Here is a 16,353-nt window from a genome sequence, read left to right on the forward strand (position 1 = left end):
AATTATTGCAATACCAGATTTTAGAGGGAATCAAATAAATAAAGTAACTACAGTAGTCTTGCCATGTAAACACAATTAACATTCCCAATAAGATAATTTTTTTAAAAGCTAATTTTAAAATTTAAGAAGCATATTAAATTTTATTTATTTTTTGGGCAGGTCAAACCACGTGGCTTTATTATACACTCTGGAAGAGGTTCTGGGGCCCCAAGAGAGGGGGACCCCAGAAGTCGCCACCGTCTGAAGGGGCTGAGGCCTTTTATACCCTTTGGGTAAAAAGAAAAGACAGACAAAGAGAAAGAGTGGGGGCCAAACCACGGGGCTTTATTATACACTCCTGGATGAGGTTCTGGGGCCCCAGAAGTCACCCAAGAAGCATATTAAATTTTAAAGTATAGAGAAGGTGCTAAAGCTCATGCCTGTAATCCCAGGACTCTGGGAGGCAGAGGCAAGAGGACTGCTTAAGGTCAGGAGTTCCAAACCAGCCTGAGCAAGAGCAAGATCCCGTCTCTACAAAAAAATAGAAAAATTAGCTGGGTGAGGCAGCTCACACCTGTAGTCTCAGCTACTCAGGAGGCTGAGGCAAGAGGATTGCTGGAGCCCAGGAGTTGAAGGGTGCAGTGAGCGAGGATGGTACCACTGCACTCCAGTCAGGGTAACAGAACAGGATTCTGTCTTTAAAACAAAACAAAAAAACAAAACAAAAAAAAAGGTGTAGAAAAATAATGAGGTGATTTCATTTCTACCAAGTGTTTTAAAAGGGAAAGATTATACTGCAGTACCATACCATTAAAAAAAGTGAATAAAACTGTAGCATCTCCCTAGAGAGCTTTGAGATCTTCAAGAATTAAACCAGTATAGATGAAAAAACAAAAAACAAAAAATCTCACCCACTCACATTTTACCACAACCCCCTACAGACGGCAGGCTGCCCACGGACTCCACATGCATCAGAAGTACATACAGACTGAGTCAGGGAAATACACAGACAGGAATAGCAGACTGCCAGGACACGAGGCCTTGTCTGAAGCAAGGTTCCCACACTCTGCACTCAGCGTCCAAAAGAACAACATGGTTTCCTGATGACACTTAGACGCGCATGTGTTTTGTAAAGATGGAGTGAGGTTTGGTTTTTCTGTCCTTATGTTCCTGTGCGGGATTTATCAAAGCTGCTACTAACCTCAAGGACTATTAAAAACAACCATGAATGAGCAGTTTACAATTGCGACACAACTTGGTTTTAATGAAAAGCAGCAAATATGTCGTGAAGCTTCTCAACTTCCCTATGAAGGCAGTATCAAAAATATAGTATGTGATGACTGTCTACACGAGAATACTGCAAATGACAATAATGTCTACTATTAGAATTCTGAAGGAAACTTAGACCATCTTTAACTTAATGATTCTCAAACCCAGTAGCAGCGACACTCTGGACCAGAACCTGTGCATGGAATGGGCTGAGCAGCACCCACCTCCCAGATGCCAGCAGGAGCCCCACCAAGCTGTGACGGCCAAAAATGTCTCCAGACAATAACACAAGTCCCCTACAGGGCAAAACAGCCAGGCAGAGAATGACTGCTTTACTCCAACTGCTACTTTACACATGAGGAAACTGGGCCCAAATTAGGTATAAAGTAAGATCATTTTCTGTTATCTGAGGGCACACAGGGTATTAAAAGCAAGTCGGGAATAGAACGCCCCAGTCTCCCAAATTCTGGTCTAAAGATATTTTCATTCTAAGAGAACAAACTCTGGTGACTGACTCCAGTGTTCCTGGAAGGTAACACAAACAAATCAAGAACCTCTAAAATATTTCGAATAAACATTGAAGAAATATTCTAAGATACAAAAAACAGCTGCATTTAACATACGTGTTCACATTAAGACCACCACCACCGTGAATGAGCTATGTTTAAAAACAGACACACCACCAGGCTACGAGTTCTGCTGTCAGCTGACAGCTGCCGTAGATAGGAGTGCATCTGCAGCTCGGGACACACAGACCTGCGCAGATCGACCACAGAAACAGGAAACAGCAGTGTCGGAACACAACGGTGCCGGGGCCAGAGGTGGAGGGTTGTCACTATGCACAGTGTAGACGAGAATCTAGGTAAAGAGATGTTTCCATCTGCAGGACTGGCAATGCAGATAAAACAATAGTCCCAGGTGCTAATGAAGTTTCCCAGATACAATCTGTGTAGGAAAAATTAGAAAGTATCTTAACATTAATGATGGTTATCTCTAAATGGTAGAGTAATGCAAGATTTTAAATGTATCTTTCTTTTATTTTTTTAGTTTTTGGAGATAGGGTCTTGCTCTGTCACCCAGGCTGCAGTGCAGAGGTGCCATCGTAGCTCACTGCAGCCTCCAACTCCTGGGCTCAGGTGATTCTCCCACCCCGGCCTCCCAAAATACTGGGATTATAGGTATGAGCCACCACACCCAGCCTAAATTTATCCTCCTTCTCTATTTATCTGGAGCTATTTATCACATTAGGGGCAGAGAAAAAACTGTTGGTATTTTAAAAAATACCATCAGTGGGTACAAACTTAGTTACACAACAAGAGTAAGTTCTGGTGTTCTATTACACAGTAGGGTGACTACAGCCAATAATAATGTACTGTCTACTCCAAAGACAGCTAGAGAAGAGGACCCTGACTTATCACCACACAGAAATGACATGCGTGTAGGGGATGGATATGCTCGCTACCCTGATTACACAACGTGCACAGGTGCCGGAACCCCACACTGTCTGGCTTCCCCTTCCCCCCTTCCCTGCACGATGAGGAAGTGCTGCTCCATTCCCCACTCTCTGTGCCAAGCCCCCGACCACAGTTCTGTCCCTGTCGTGGAATCAGAACCTCAGAAGGAGCCTGGATAAACATGATTATTATTTTGGGTAAAGAATTAAAGTACAAGATTACTAATGTTTTCACCAACAGAGTCTCCCTCTTCTCCTCAAGTGGAACCCCAAATTTTAGAAGAATTTTACTCATATGTCTACATTTATGAGTATTTAATTCACTCCCACTTCACCCTGTAACTGCCAATCACGGTTTTCACTCAGCGTAAGATGAGCAGTTCTTTTTACCAACACTGACGTAATCCAGTCGCACCAAAGAGACAGACCGTGCTGCCTGCAGAAGCCCCACACTCTGGTTCATAAAGCACTCATTGCTGCTCAGGCCCACACAAGGGAGAACTCCCTCCCTCTATCCACAGACCCAGTGCCCTAAATGCCCAGGAATCCAAATTAGCAAAGACTGGGCATACTGCACTGGCCTTCCCCCACAGGACTCGCAACACTGTTAGCCAGAGAACCACCTTTCCAATCCCAATCTTATGCAGAACTACAGTTCTCACTGGTATAAGTCAGGCCAATCGGTTAAGTCCACACTGGAACCATCTACTGACTCCAGGAGCCCAGTCCAGGGCAGGCACCCACACACTGACCAAGCTAGCACAATCGAGCCCTGGGTTCCGGATAGCAGCCACACTCAAACAGCCTCAGGACTGGGCCTCTCTCTCTTTTCCTCGACCCCACTAAAGAGCAGCAATGTGTCCCTTTTATAAAGTGCTGTGAGCACATGAGCACAGGCTGGGTTTTAAGAGACTAGTGCAGAGCTGTGGCTTTCCTAATAAAACACTTTTTCCATAAGTTAAAATACATGCACAGAGATGGGACGAAATGTGTTACTGGAGTGACCCTTCTGCCCTCCAGAGGAAGCACCAAATTGCTCAGCGCCTGACCTAACTAGACCCAACCACATGAGACTAACATTTTGTAGATCAAAATTAGCTACTGGGGGGCTAGGACCGCTCAAGCCTAGGAGCTGGAGGCTACAGTGAGCTATGATGAAGCCACTGTACTCTAGCCTGGGTGACAAAGCAAGACCCTGTCTCAAAAAAAAAAAGTAACTGCCAAAACTGGAATCCGCCCAGATGCACTTCACTGGGTAAATGGTTAAACAAACTGTGGTTCAACCACACCATGGAACACTACTCAGCAATGAAAAGGAATGAGCTACTAATATAGGCAACAACTTGGATGGATCTCTAGGGAATTATGCCAGGCAGAAAAAGCCAAACGCAAAAGGTCACATCCCTACGATTCTATTTATATGTCATTCTTATATGACAAAATTTTATAAATGGAGGACAAATTAGCGGCTTCCAGGGGTTAGGAACAAGGGTGACAGGGCAGAAGGAACTGGATGTGGGTCCAAAAAAGCAACAGGTGATCTTCAAGGTTGTGAACTCTGGGCAGCTTGACAGCAGTGGGCACAGGAATGTGCCCAGTGACACAGTGCCCAGGACTAAACTGTGTCTCACACACAGCCCTGAGTACAAGCAGCACTAGGACAGTCTGAACAAGACAGGTAAATTGTATCAGCATCAATGTCCTGGTTGTGATATTATACTGTATTTGCAAAATGTCACCATTGGAAGAAACTGCCCAAAGGGTACAAGGGAGCTCTCTGAATTACTTCTTCCAAGTGTATATGAATATACAAGCTCATTTAAAAAATATACAAGCTCATTTAAAAAAAAAAAAAGGCCTAATATTGGCAATTTCCTATGGTTTTATCTAATATTAACTCATTTAATCCTCACAATAATCCCAAAAATTAGGCATCATTATTCTCCTTTACAGATGAGAAAACTGAGGCCCTGGAGTGTGAGAGATTTAGCCAAAGCTAAACTCTTGGGGCCAGGACTCAGATCCAAGCTGGCTAACTTGGATCCCTGGGAGCCCACACTCGTAACCACCATCTCTCTTGAAACTGAAAATGTGAAGTACGGACATGCATGCTTTTCTTATTATGGCTTTAAAAATCTCCTTAAAATGTAACCTTAGAAGACTTAAATACAACACTGTTTGAAGACCACAAATCTATCCTTGCTTATTTTAAAGTTCTCAGTCATACAAAAATACAACAGATTAAATTCCACGGGTAGGCCGGGCGCTGTGGCTCACGCCTGTAATCCTAGCTCTTGGGAGGCCGAGGCGGGCGGATTGCTCAAGGTCAGGAGTTCAAAACCAGCCTGAGCAAGAGCGAGACCCCGTCTCTACTATAAATAGAAAGAAATTAATTGGCCAACTGATATATATATAAAAAATTAGCCGGGCATGGTGGCGCATGCCTGTAGTCCCAGCTACTCGGGAGGCTGAGGCAGGAGGATCACTTGAGCCCAGGAGTTTGAGGTTGCTGTGAGCTAGGCTGATGCCACGGCACTCACTCTAGCCTGGACAACAAAGCGAGACTCTGTCTCAAAAAAAAAAATAAAAATAAAAAATAAATTCCACGGGTAAAGGAGCTATACCACTCCCCCTCCCAGGACAGTGTGGGGAACCCTCCAGCCCCCCACTAACTTCTGCAGGACTGCCCACCTATCCCCTCTCCACTGTCATCTGACCTCGGCTTCCTTCCAGGGAAACAATGCCTTGTTTTCAGCTGAGAGGAGGAAAGTGCTCAGTTATTTGTTTCTTGGTTTTTGTGGGGTTCCTTTTAGGATGGGGTGCTATTCGTTACTATTTGATCAAAGAGAGAAGCTCTAGGGAATAAAGACAACTAAACTAAGCAAACTTTAGAAACGAGGTGAGGGTGGGGAAGGAGCTGGAAGGAAAAACATGCTTCTTTCTTCAATTCAAATGCTTTTTACTGCAGGAAAAAGAAAACAAGAAACAAAATTATCATCCCAACACAATTTTCTTTGTACCCTTAACCACTTCTGTACGGCGCCCACTGGCTGCGAATCCTTGCCCACAGCCGGCACTCATAGTCTGCACAATAGTTTGTGCTGTGCATTGACGATGAATCCTGTGTGATGAGGAAAGCTTTAAAGCACTGAAAGCTTGTTTTACTTTACAGCCAGCTTTACTTGTAATGTAAATCAGAATAGGTAACATATACATATGTTTTCATTACGTTATTTTTATTTATTTATTTATTTATTTATTTATTTTTTTTTTTGAGACAGAGTTTCACTTTGTTGCCCAGGCTAGAGTGAGTGCCGTGGCGTCAGCCTGGCTCACAGCAACCTCAATCTCCGGGGCTCAGCGATCCTACTGCCTCAGCCTCCCGAGTAGCTGCGACTACAGGCATGCACCACCATGCCCGGCTAATTTTTTGTATATATATTTTTAGTTGGTCAATTAATTTATTTCTATTTTTGGTAGAGACGGGGTCTCGCTCAGGCTGGTTTCGAACTCCTGACCTTGAGCAATCCGCCCGCCTCAGCCTCCCAAAGTGCTAGGATTACAGGCGTGAGCCACCACGCCCGGCCTCATTACGTTATTTTTAAATGTTCACAATTTTATTTTGATAAATGAAAAATTAGAAAAGTCGTATCATGCTGTCGGCTAAAGTCGACGTGCGCGTTCATCTGTGGCTATTGACTATAGTCGACGCTGGCACCGAAGTGGTTAACAGAACAAAGTGCAGAATGAATGGCTGCAGACTGACAGGAGAGGAGGAGACACAGCACAGCCCTCCCTGGAAGTCGACCAGGCAGGGCAGCAACCAGACTCCCTCTCAAAGGAACAAAAAAGCAAACTCAGAAGGGGCCGACCTCTGGTCCTCAGAGAAGACATCTAGCTCATACCACAACCTTCCTTTCCTTACCAAATCCAGGGAAATGACAAAAAATTAGTTTTTTAAAGTAAACAGATGCATAGCTGCAATGAAAAACAAAAATGGAAACCCTGTAGATCAAAGACTGGGACACACCTGAGAGTTTGGAGGATAAACGCATAAAGTACAACTGCAGAGAGTGACTCAAAAGCAGGCCAGAACACCCCAACACCCCGACAGAAAAAGGGGCAGAAGAGCCAACACTACTGTGTGAAACCAGCTGATTCGGCCCAGCAGGAGTGACCAGGACGCCATGACGTCATCACCGGCGCTGACTTTTAATCAGGAAGTCAACAGCCTGAAGTCAGCGTGCTCCCAGAGCAGAGAATCCCGTCTCCCTACAGTAACAGGAAAACCTAGCTGTCACTTAAAAATCACAAGCACACCTGAAATTCTGACGACCAAAGTCGTAAAACCAACTTTCTGTAAGGCCTAAATCAGAAATATATATAACCAGTATTATTTTCCAGCTCTTAGCAAGCCCACAGAATTCCAAATCAGCATCATACCTAAATGGCAAAACTCAACAGAAAACACGACTGTATCATCAACCTACCTGTCCGTGGGGTCCACTGCTGCCCTCCCACTTCATGATCCATCATGGACACTGGGAATGTCCATTCATGGGAAGCTCCTACTGAACTACTAATTTATTCACAACCTCTCAACACTCATCTATTTTATTTCCACAAAATGAATAATCCAAGTACAACACACTGCACAGACACTAATTACCAGCCTGTCTTTTGTTAAGCAGGAACGTCAGAATCAGATAAAGCCCATAAGTCTCGTTCACAAAATTAAGTGCAAGTCTCCTCTACCCCTCCCCCAGGACAAGGCCCACAGAGCCAGAACTTCAGAGAGCCATGCATCAGCCCACATGAGGAGCACAGACAGGAGACCAGAAACTACCACAGCTGGAACTCAAGTGGGCCCAGATAGAAAACTCACCTTAAAAAAAGTAAGGTAAAACCTTAAAGAATCTACCAGAAGAAAAAAAAAGATATAATAAATAAGTTTAGCAAAGTTGCATGGCACAAGATCAAGACACAGCAACTCAGCTGCATCACCCTACGCTAACAATAAGCAATCTAAAAAGAAAGTTTCTAAGAAAACATTTCCATTTGTAAAAAGAATAAAATATTTAGCAATAAATTTAACCAAAGAGGTGCAAGACTCATACATAGGAAACTACAAAACATTGTTGAAAGAAATTAAAGATATAAATAAATGGGGAAAAAAACCCTACCTTTATGGATTTTAAAACCTAATGCTAAGACAGCAGCACTCTCCAAGGTGACCCAGTCGTTCAATGCGATGCCCAACAAAAATCCAGCTTTTGGGGCCAGGCATAGTGGCACACGCCTGTAATCCTAGCACTCTGGGAAGCCAAGGTGGGAGGATCACTCAAGGTCAGGAGTTCGAAACCAGCCTGAGCAAGAGCAAGATACCGTCTCTACTAAAAATAGAAAGAAATTAATTGGCCAACTAAAAATACATAGAAAAAATTAGCTGGGTATAGTGGTGCATGCCTGTAGTCCCAGCTACTTGGGAGGCTGAGGCAGAAGGACTGCTTGAGCCCAGGAGTTTGAGGTTGCTGTGAGCTAGGCTGATGCCATGGCACTCAAGCCAGGGCGACAGAGTAAGACTCTGTTTCAAAAAAAAATAAAAATAAAAAAATTCAGCTTTTTTTCCAAAACTAGACAAGTGATCCAAAAATCGATATGGAATTGTAAATGTTTTCCTTTAAACATGTTATACGCTACGACTTATAAAAGTTTTCTTAAACCTTTTTTAGAGTAGGAAGATGCAGTTGAAATGTCTAGTACTCATAGGATGCCAGGTCTTTCTGAAAGGATTTTTTTAAGCACTAAAGGGGAAAAGATTATTAATCTACAAAACAAGAGTATTGATTTGATAATCCCTAAAACCTTTTTAGTTCCAAAAGTCTAAGGTCTTCAATATCCAGCATGATAACATCCTTTCCTTTAAAAATATGTCACCGTCCCTAAGCGTGTACTGTTCTTTCAGTGTAGAACGTGAGCTCCCAGCAACGACCTGCCCAGCTGAACACCTGAGAGCTGGTGACTGCAATTGGAAGGCGGTGGGACCACCTCCCACCTCTCTACCACCCAGGCCTGAGGTGGTGCTGCAGTAGGCCACGCTACCCTCGTGCTCAGACCTCCCCACAAGGCAGGTGTGTTCTCCCCTGGTGACGATCTGTCAGTATCTGCTGGGTGGACAACGTGCTGGCTGAGGCCCTCACAGCAGGCTGACCTCACAACCGTCCTGAAACACTACTCCAGTCTCACTCCTGAACCCCGACGCCAGACCCGTCACAAAAAGAACATCACAGAATAAATTAAATCGCTTAAGACAAACAAAAGAGAGATTGATCCTCATGTGTAATCTTTCGCATCCATATTTGAAGACCACGTTAATTAGCTCACCACCACCACCCGCACATTTCCTCCCCATCACAGACAGAGCCCCAGCAACCCTCGGGAGGGACACACAGGCTGAGAAAGTGAGGTGCCAGCCGGAAGCCAGCCTAAGCCCCACCCAGCCTCTTTCTTACCAATGAGGAAGCCGCCACGGCCTCAAAACGGCTCCTCACCAAGGAGCACGTCTGCTCCGCCTTCCTGTGCCCGTTCAGTGAAACCCTCTAATCCCCCAGGAGTCACCTCAGAAAACCTGCTTCTCTGTTTATTAAGAACCATGAAGTACAGAAGCTACATCAAAGCACACTGGCCCAGGCGAGTGTGCCCGGCCACGTGAGGTCTTCACTGCGACGTCTGTGCGGGCTCCGTGTGGTTCACCCACACGCCCACAGGCCCAGCCCCTGGCTCTCCAGAGCACGTCCTGTAAGCCTGACAGCATCCCTATACAAGGTAGCAGTATCATTTCCATTTTTCCTGTGAGAAATCAAGTTCTCAAAGGATGAACAATTTGCCCATAAGCCAAGATGGAGTTCGGGCTGTAATGCCCATGCCCTGATGGTCTCACACGCACACTCACACACCTCTCCTCTCATCCACACACTCTGACCTGACCCAAGACGCCAACACGGTGCTGGCAACGCACAGCTGCAAAACCCAGGCAGGTGTAGTTCATCCTCCATTTGAGTCAGGAACATAATTGGCCTTCATCAAACGTGGCCTCAAAACAGCGTTTATCCTATAAATTACTCCCTTTCCCAGGCTTCCCTGATCCCGTCTCGGTTTCTCTTGCTGCCTGTCTCCACTTGGTTTCACTTGCTCTCCCTGGGCTGTCTCACCAACGGCACGCATGTCCCCATCCTCCCCAGCCTCTGCCTCCTCAGGGCACCACAGTCCACCTCACCCTCCCCTGTCTGTCGATTCCAATCCTAGGCACCCCTTTTTCCCCTACTGCCACCGCCCTAGTTTCTAATTCAACTGACTCGGCATTTCTTCACCTACATCATCATAACAATTTAACCATCTCCACCTCCAGCCACACGCAGCACCCCCTACTCCCCACAGGGCTGAGGAGTGCATCTGCACCTCACTCTGGCCTGGAGAAGTCCCTGGGCTAACAAGGAAAAGTCAGCACTTCTCAAACTTGAATATCAAACCCTTAGTGAGAAACGTATTTTATATCAGGCTGCGGAACACACACAAACACACACATCTTTCCATATTTTTCACATCTCCAGGGTGGATGTGTATTGCTTTTGTATTTATGCACTATGTCACCACGACACCCAGGAAACCTTACCCAGCACCCCCAGCGTGGCTTCTACTGCATTACAGTGCAGCAAGCCTCCCACTGGCTCATGAATTCCTAAAGGCAGACACTGATACTGATCGCACAGCAACTGGTCACATGGTGTGCTCTAAAATATAAGAAAGTACAGGAGAAATCCTAGACTTCAAAGAATATAAGAATGTGTAATTAACTGATATGTGGCCACTCTATGTAAAAGCATTACCACAATTTTTTTTTAAAAAGTCTCCCTTACCAGCCTGAGCAAGAGTGAGACCCCGTCTCTACTAAAAATAGAAAGAAATTAATTGGCCGACTAAAAATATGCAGAAAAAATTAGCCAGCCATGGTGGTGCATGCCTGTAGTCCCAGCTACTCGGGAGGCTGAGGCAGGAGAGCTTAAGCCCAGGAGTGTGAGTTTGCTGTGAGCTAGGCTGATGCCACAGCACTCTAGCCAGGGCAACAGAGTGAGACTCTGTCTCAAAAAAAAAAAAAATCTCTCCCTTAGCCTCTGACCATTTATTTTTGCCCTTTTGGTCCATTCAGCTTACATTCTTCACAGATAAAAATTCACCTGAAATAAACAAAGCTTATAGACGAAAGTAATTTAGAAATTAAGAAGCAAGAAAGTGAAAAGCCTTCCTCTTCCAGAGTTTTCCATGACAAGCCTCTGCTGAGTGGCCACCACTGGACAACGCCCGCTACCGCAGTGAGTTCCTGATTTTTGGTGCAGCCTATTGGTCTCTCAGAGCTTTTTAAATCTGCCTTACCTGCAAATTAACAAGCATATTTCTATTAGTGATATGTCCGTTTTCTCCCTTCCCAACAGCACAGGCATACCTCTCAGGGCAGGCCAGGCTAACAAACTTTCTCACCACCACCTCACCAACATCAGAGAAGCTTTCAACGCACACCATCACAGTACAGAAAAGCAGTACTGCCCACTAGTCCCAGCACAAGCCAGTGGAGCTCTTAGATCACAAGACCCGCCAGAGGAGCAGCATGCAAGGTGGAGAGACAAAAAGAAACAGGCATGGGTGCCGAATCCAGCCTCAGAGCCTTGGTAAGAGGTAGAGGAGCTGCTCTGTGCCCCAGGGTCCAAGAATGCCTAAGAAAACAGTCACTTGTACTTGGAAAATAGCTGCATCAATGTACAGAATTCCATTCTATTTGAGTCCTGTAACATTCGATTCTTTTAACCACAGTATTGGGAGTGGAATTAGAGACAAGACACCAGCCTCTAAATGCAAAAGTTTTCAATCCCCAATTAGTGACTGAAAAGATGAGCTTTGTGTACTAACCACAGAGAATTTAAGATCCCCTATCTCCCACTGTCTTGTCCTTTCGATCACTAGAAGCCAACATGACCAGAAGAAGTGGCCATACAGAAGGCATGCCACTGTATTTCAAAGACTCCATTCACCCAAGACTGTCTCCTACAAACGTCCACCTAAAGATACTTTGGACTCTATGTGTCTGGGAGTGAAGGCTGCAAAATTAATTTTTTTTAATGTTTTCCAAGCACATCTAATAAACAATCATTGATCTAGTTCTTTCCCACTCAATCCCCCAATTACACAGTGGCAGAAAAATCACCATAAAGCAATTTTTCTCTAACTTGAGAATTCTCATTACCCCTCTTCTCCAAAATAAGTTGGAGGGGCCTAGTTTAAGAATGAAGGCCATAAACATGAGAATATTCCACTAAAACCATCCCAGCCAGGAGGAGCAGAGCACCCTGTGTCACCTCACAGAGCCACCTGTGCCCTGCTCATCAAAGCAAAGATGCAGAGGCGTGTGCTGCTGGTCACCCCGCTGGCCAGCAAACGGAAAGCTGGCCCAAAAGCCCTCTCCTGTGAATTCCACAACGGATGTCTCCTGGGGTCCAGAGCCTGCTCTGGGGGTCAAGACCCAACCCTTACTTGCTGAAGGGCAGCAGGAAGATGAGCACAGTCAGGTGATGCAGGCACGCCACACAGCAGGGGTGGCATGACTCAGGTCAGGAGCTCTGGCAACCTTGTGTTTGATGAGTACTAACCGACTAAAGCAATGAAGTACTAGATGGAGAAACTGCTAGAAACCTGGGTGTGTGCAGGCAGCGCCACCCTGAAGAGGCCACGCTGGTTGTGCTCTAACTGGGAAGACTACACAGAGAGCCGGAACACTGAGGACCAGCTTGCCCGAGCGGAGGGGCTGCAGGAAGCAGGGGTGGGGCACGTGGCCACACATCTGCTAGGAGCCCAGCATCTGCCTGGCACCCACAGCCCACAGCTCTGCACACACACGCGCGCGCTTCCAGGTTTTCAATTCAAGGACTAATTCGCTTTTATACTTCGATCTCTATATTTAATTCAACAAGCTGGCAATGTCTCTCATCTCTAAAGCCGCACAAGTTCATAGGACGAGCAGCTGTGCTGCGGGGACAGTGTGGCTGTGGGCAGAGTCTCCTGCACACTCACGTGCACCCTCCCAGTGACCCAACAGGAGACTCCCTGGGCAAAACGGAAGATTTCCCATTTGAAAGAGTGGACTAAAATTTTCTTCTGTTAAAATATGATAACCCAAGTTTCCCTCCTGGAAGACATCCTCATAACCAGAGAAATTCAAACAGAAAAGACACACTGGTTTCCAGTAGCAAGGATTACACAGGAACCGCAATCAATATGCCTTGGCATTAAGATGGCAAAACAGGATGGCCATTCAGCAGTAAGAATTAAAGCAGGCTGCAAGGGAAGAAGATAATTCAGACCAAAACACACCAGTACCAGGGCAACCAAAGCCCTTCTTTATGGATTTTCCATCAAAGTATTCCTTTAAGCGATTCCTTCAGACATAAAATAAGAAATAACTTTCAAACAGGGCACAGTGGTGCAACACCTGTAGTTCCAGCTACTCAGGAGGTAGGAAGATCACTTGGGCCCAAGTGCCATTGCGACACAGTGAGAACTCATCTCAAAAAAAAGAAAAGGAATAACCTTTTCACACTGACATTTAAGTATAGGATATTTACAAACCAAAGAACTTTTACTACATGTTTGTCTTAATAAAATTACTACAATCACCTGAGATAATTATGAAAGAATAACCTAGGCAATTGTCAGCTGATAAATCCTTAAACAGAGGTTAAATAATGGCACTCCTTTTTAATATTTTGCATATTTTGCTCTTAATAGATTTATCTACTTTTTTAAACTAAGTGAATAGAATTCTGAATTTAATATACATTTATCAACCATATTTATTTTTTTTTGAGACAGGGTCTCACTCTGTTGCCCAGGCTAGAGTGCAGTGGCACCATCATAGCTCACAGCAACCTCAAACTCCTAGGCTGAAGCGATTCTCCTGCCTCAGCCTCCCAAGTAGCTGGGACTATGGGCATGCCCAACACCTGGCTAATTCTTTCTTTCTTTCTTTCTTTTTTTTTTTTATAGAGACGGGGTCTCGCTCTTCCTCAGACTGGTCTCGAACTCCTGACCTCAAGTGATCCTCTTGCTTCGGCCTCCCAGAGTGCTAGGATTACAGGCGTGAGCCACCAACCAGACAAGGCTTCAACCATAACTTTAAAAAGGAGTGAAAGGGAACAGTGGAGAGGCGCAAAGTACTTTCTCATCTAACAAAAGATAGTCCCCAATTGATAAATTCAGAACTTGTCCCCAACCTCCTAAAAGGTGACATACAAGGACAGAGACATCATAAAGAAAACAAGTAACACCCCAAAAACATCAACCTGCATACTGCCCTTTTCCAAACAGTGAAATAAACTAAGCTTCCCTGAGGACAGAGCCATAAATGAAAACATAGGACATATCTTCTAACCTTCAAACTAAGAAAGCAATGTCCATTTATGAACCAGGGGTGGGGAGGATGGGGAGGATGACACGTGACTCTCATTCTATGAATCGAAGACGATATTTGTGTATCCTATAACAGAGAATAAAAGAGATAATCCACAAAAAAAAACCTTTCAATTATAAACCCAAAGCTGGAAGACTACCTCGATGCCTGTTTGCTTCCCTCTAATGACAACCAGCAGCAGCCACCTACCCTCCCTTACCCCTCCAGGCCCCAGCTCTCCCAGCTCCCTCCCTGGACACCACCACCTGCTCTGAGCACAGTCCTGTCTGCCCTCTCAAACCAGACATCTCTCCAGAGACCCACCGGCCAGGAGTCCCCGTGGATTATTAAGGCCACGGCCTGGCGCAGTGGCTCACACCTGTAATCCTAGCACTCTGGGAGGCCGAGGCAGGACGATAGCTCAAGGTCAGGAGTTTGAAACCAGCCTGAGCAAGAGCAAGACCCTGTCTCTACTATAAATACAAAGAAATTAATTGGCCAACTAATATATATAGAAAAAATGAGCCGGGCGTGGTGGCGCATGCCTGCAGTCCCAGCTACTCAGGAGGCTGAGGCAGGAGGATCGCTTGAGCCCAGGAGTTGGAGGTTGCTGTGAGCTAGGCTGACACCACAGCACTCTCTGGCCCGGGCAACAGAGTGAGACTCTGCCTCAAAAAAAAAAAAAAAAAAAAGGTAAATACAACCAAGAAAAATTATCTCAACGCATGATAAATATTATTCAAAATGGAAACACATGCATAATCATAATAAAACTCTCATATATCTCCCACTTACAGCACTTACAGTAAATACCACTGTTCTTAAAACTTTTTTTGAAAGATGCAGTTTCTAAGTATAAATAATTCTATGAGTCATGAGCACGAATATGCATGATCTCTGAATATATAAAAATTTAAAAGTACACAACACCAAGTTAATGATTTTGCTTCTAAGGAGATAAAATCAAATACAGATGCTCCTCTCAACTTATCATGGGGTTATGTCCTAACAAACCCATAGTAAAGTCAAAAAATTGTAAGTCAAATCATCCTAAATCAGGGACCATCTATATACCCTTTTAGTGCTAAAAACTGCACTGAAGAAAAACACAAGTGTCAAAGTTCACAATGTAAAACATCGATCTAGGGACGTGGGTGAGGAAAGCCACCTAAAACGCAATGCCCGAGTCTCAGATGAAGTGGAAACACATGCTAGAGAGCCTCAGTCAAGCAGTGTGAATACCACCACACAGCAAAAAAAAGCTTGTTCTATTCACCTGCACTGTTCACAAGGAACACAAACGCATTCTAAACAAAGCTCTGTAAACTTCAGAACTCTGTAGAATGTTTCCATTCCAAATTATCATGTATGGACCTGGTTATAAGTTAAACTCTTAACAAGCAGAGCTCAGTCAGGGCCCAGCCCAGACAGCCAGCCTCCAGGAGGAAAGGGATCCAGCCGCACACCCCCACACACCACCACATCCGGGCATTCCACTTTTTGCTGGCTTGGGGCTGAGCCACAGGTCATCACCGTCTTAACTCTGTAATCCACGAGGAAACAGCAGCATTTCAGGACTGAGGTCTCAAAAGAAACTGCCCTTGTGTGCGTGTCCTGCTCACTTCCCACACCAGCCTCCCTGCTTAAAGGGACACAGAAAACACCCTACACACACACTGCTGTAAGTGTGAATGTTCCAGTGGGGAAGGGTGGAGGACAGTGGGACTGTGGAAAGCAGACAAGCACAAACTGTCAGGCACAAACTAAGGGGCCAAACAAGTGTAACTCAAAGAGCCACGTGGGCAGAGCCCTGAGAGCCCTGCAGAGGCTACAGAGGCCGCCCTGGCCTCCAGCAGGGGCTGCAAAGAGGGAGCTAAGCTTCCTCCAGGCGTACAGAGCAGAAAATGAATCCACGTGGTGCCAGTAACTGGCATATCTGTGGCTGTGGTGTGTGTGCAGATCCTGCCATGGCTACATGTGTCGGATAGGAAAGGAAAGAATGCAGATCATAGCTTACTAAAAACAGAAGTTTCCTGTGCTGTGCATGTGCTAAAACACTTTGGAGTAAAGTCCTAAAATATGTAAATGAATTTCCATTCTAAAGAGGCTAAAGAAATTCTCAAAACAGGCTCTATTACACAGACTTCAAGATCTTGCA

At 45.1% G+C, this 16,353-nt stretch overlaps 1 protein-coding gene across 8 annotated transcripts in view; it reads right to left on the reverse strand.

Annotated features, from left to right (window-relative positions):
• ANKRD11 (ankyrin repeat domain 11) overlaps positions 1–16,353 on the reverse strand; it is a 178,400-nt gene that overhangs the window by 114,241 nt on the left and 47,806 nt on the right. The window contains exon 2 of one of the 8 annotated variants that reach the window (XM_075995890.1): positions 2,005–2,193. The exons of 5 other annotated variants lie outside the window; for them this stretch is intronic. The gene's annotated coding sequence lies outside the window, so the exon portion shown is untranslated. Of the gene's footprint in view, positions 1–553; positions 1,882–1,928; positions 2,194–16,353 lie in introns of those variants that run through there. 2 more of the 8 variants (XM_075995891.1, XM_075995892.1) reach the window with 2 other exon arrangements.

The sequence above is a fragment of the Microcebus murinus genome, chromosome 20 (genome assembly GCF_040939455.1).
Source record: "Microcebus murinus isolate Inina chromosome 20, M.murinus_Inina_mat1.0, whole genome shotgun sequence".
NCBI lineage: Eukaryota > Metazoa > Chordata > Mammalia > Primates > Cheirogaleidae > Microcebus > Microcebus murinus.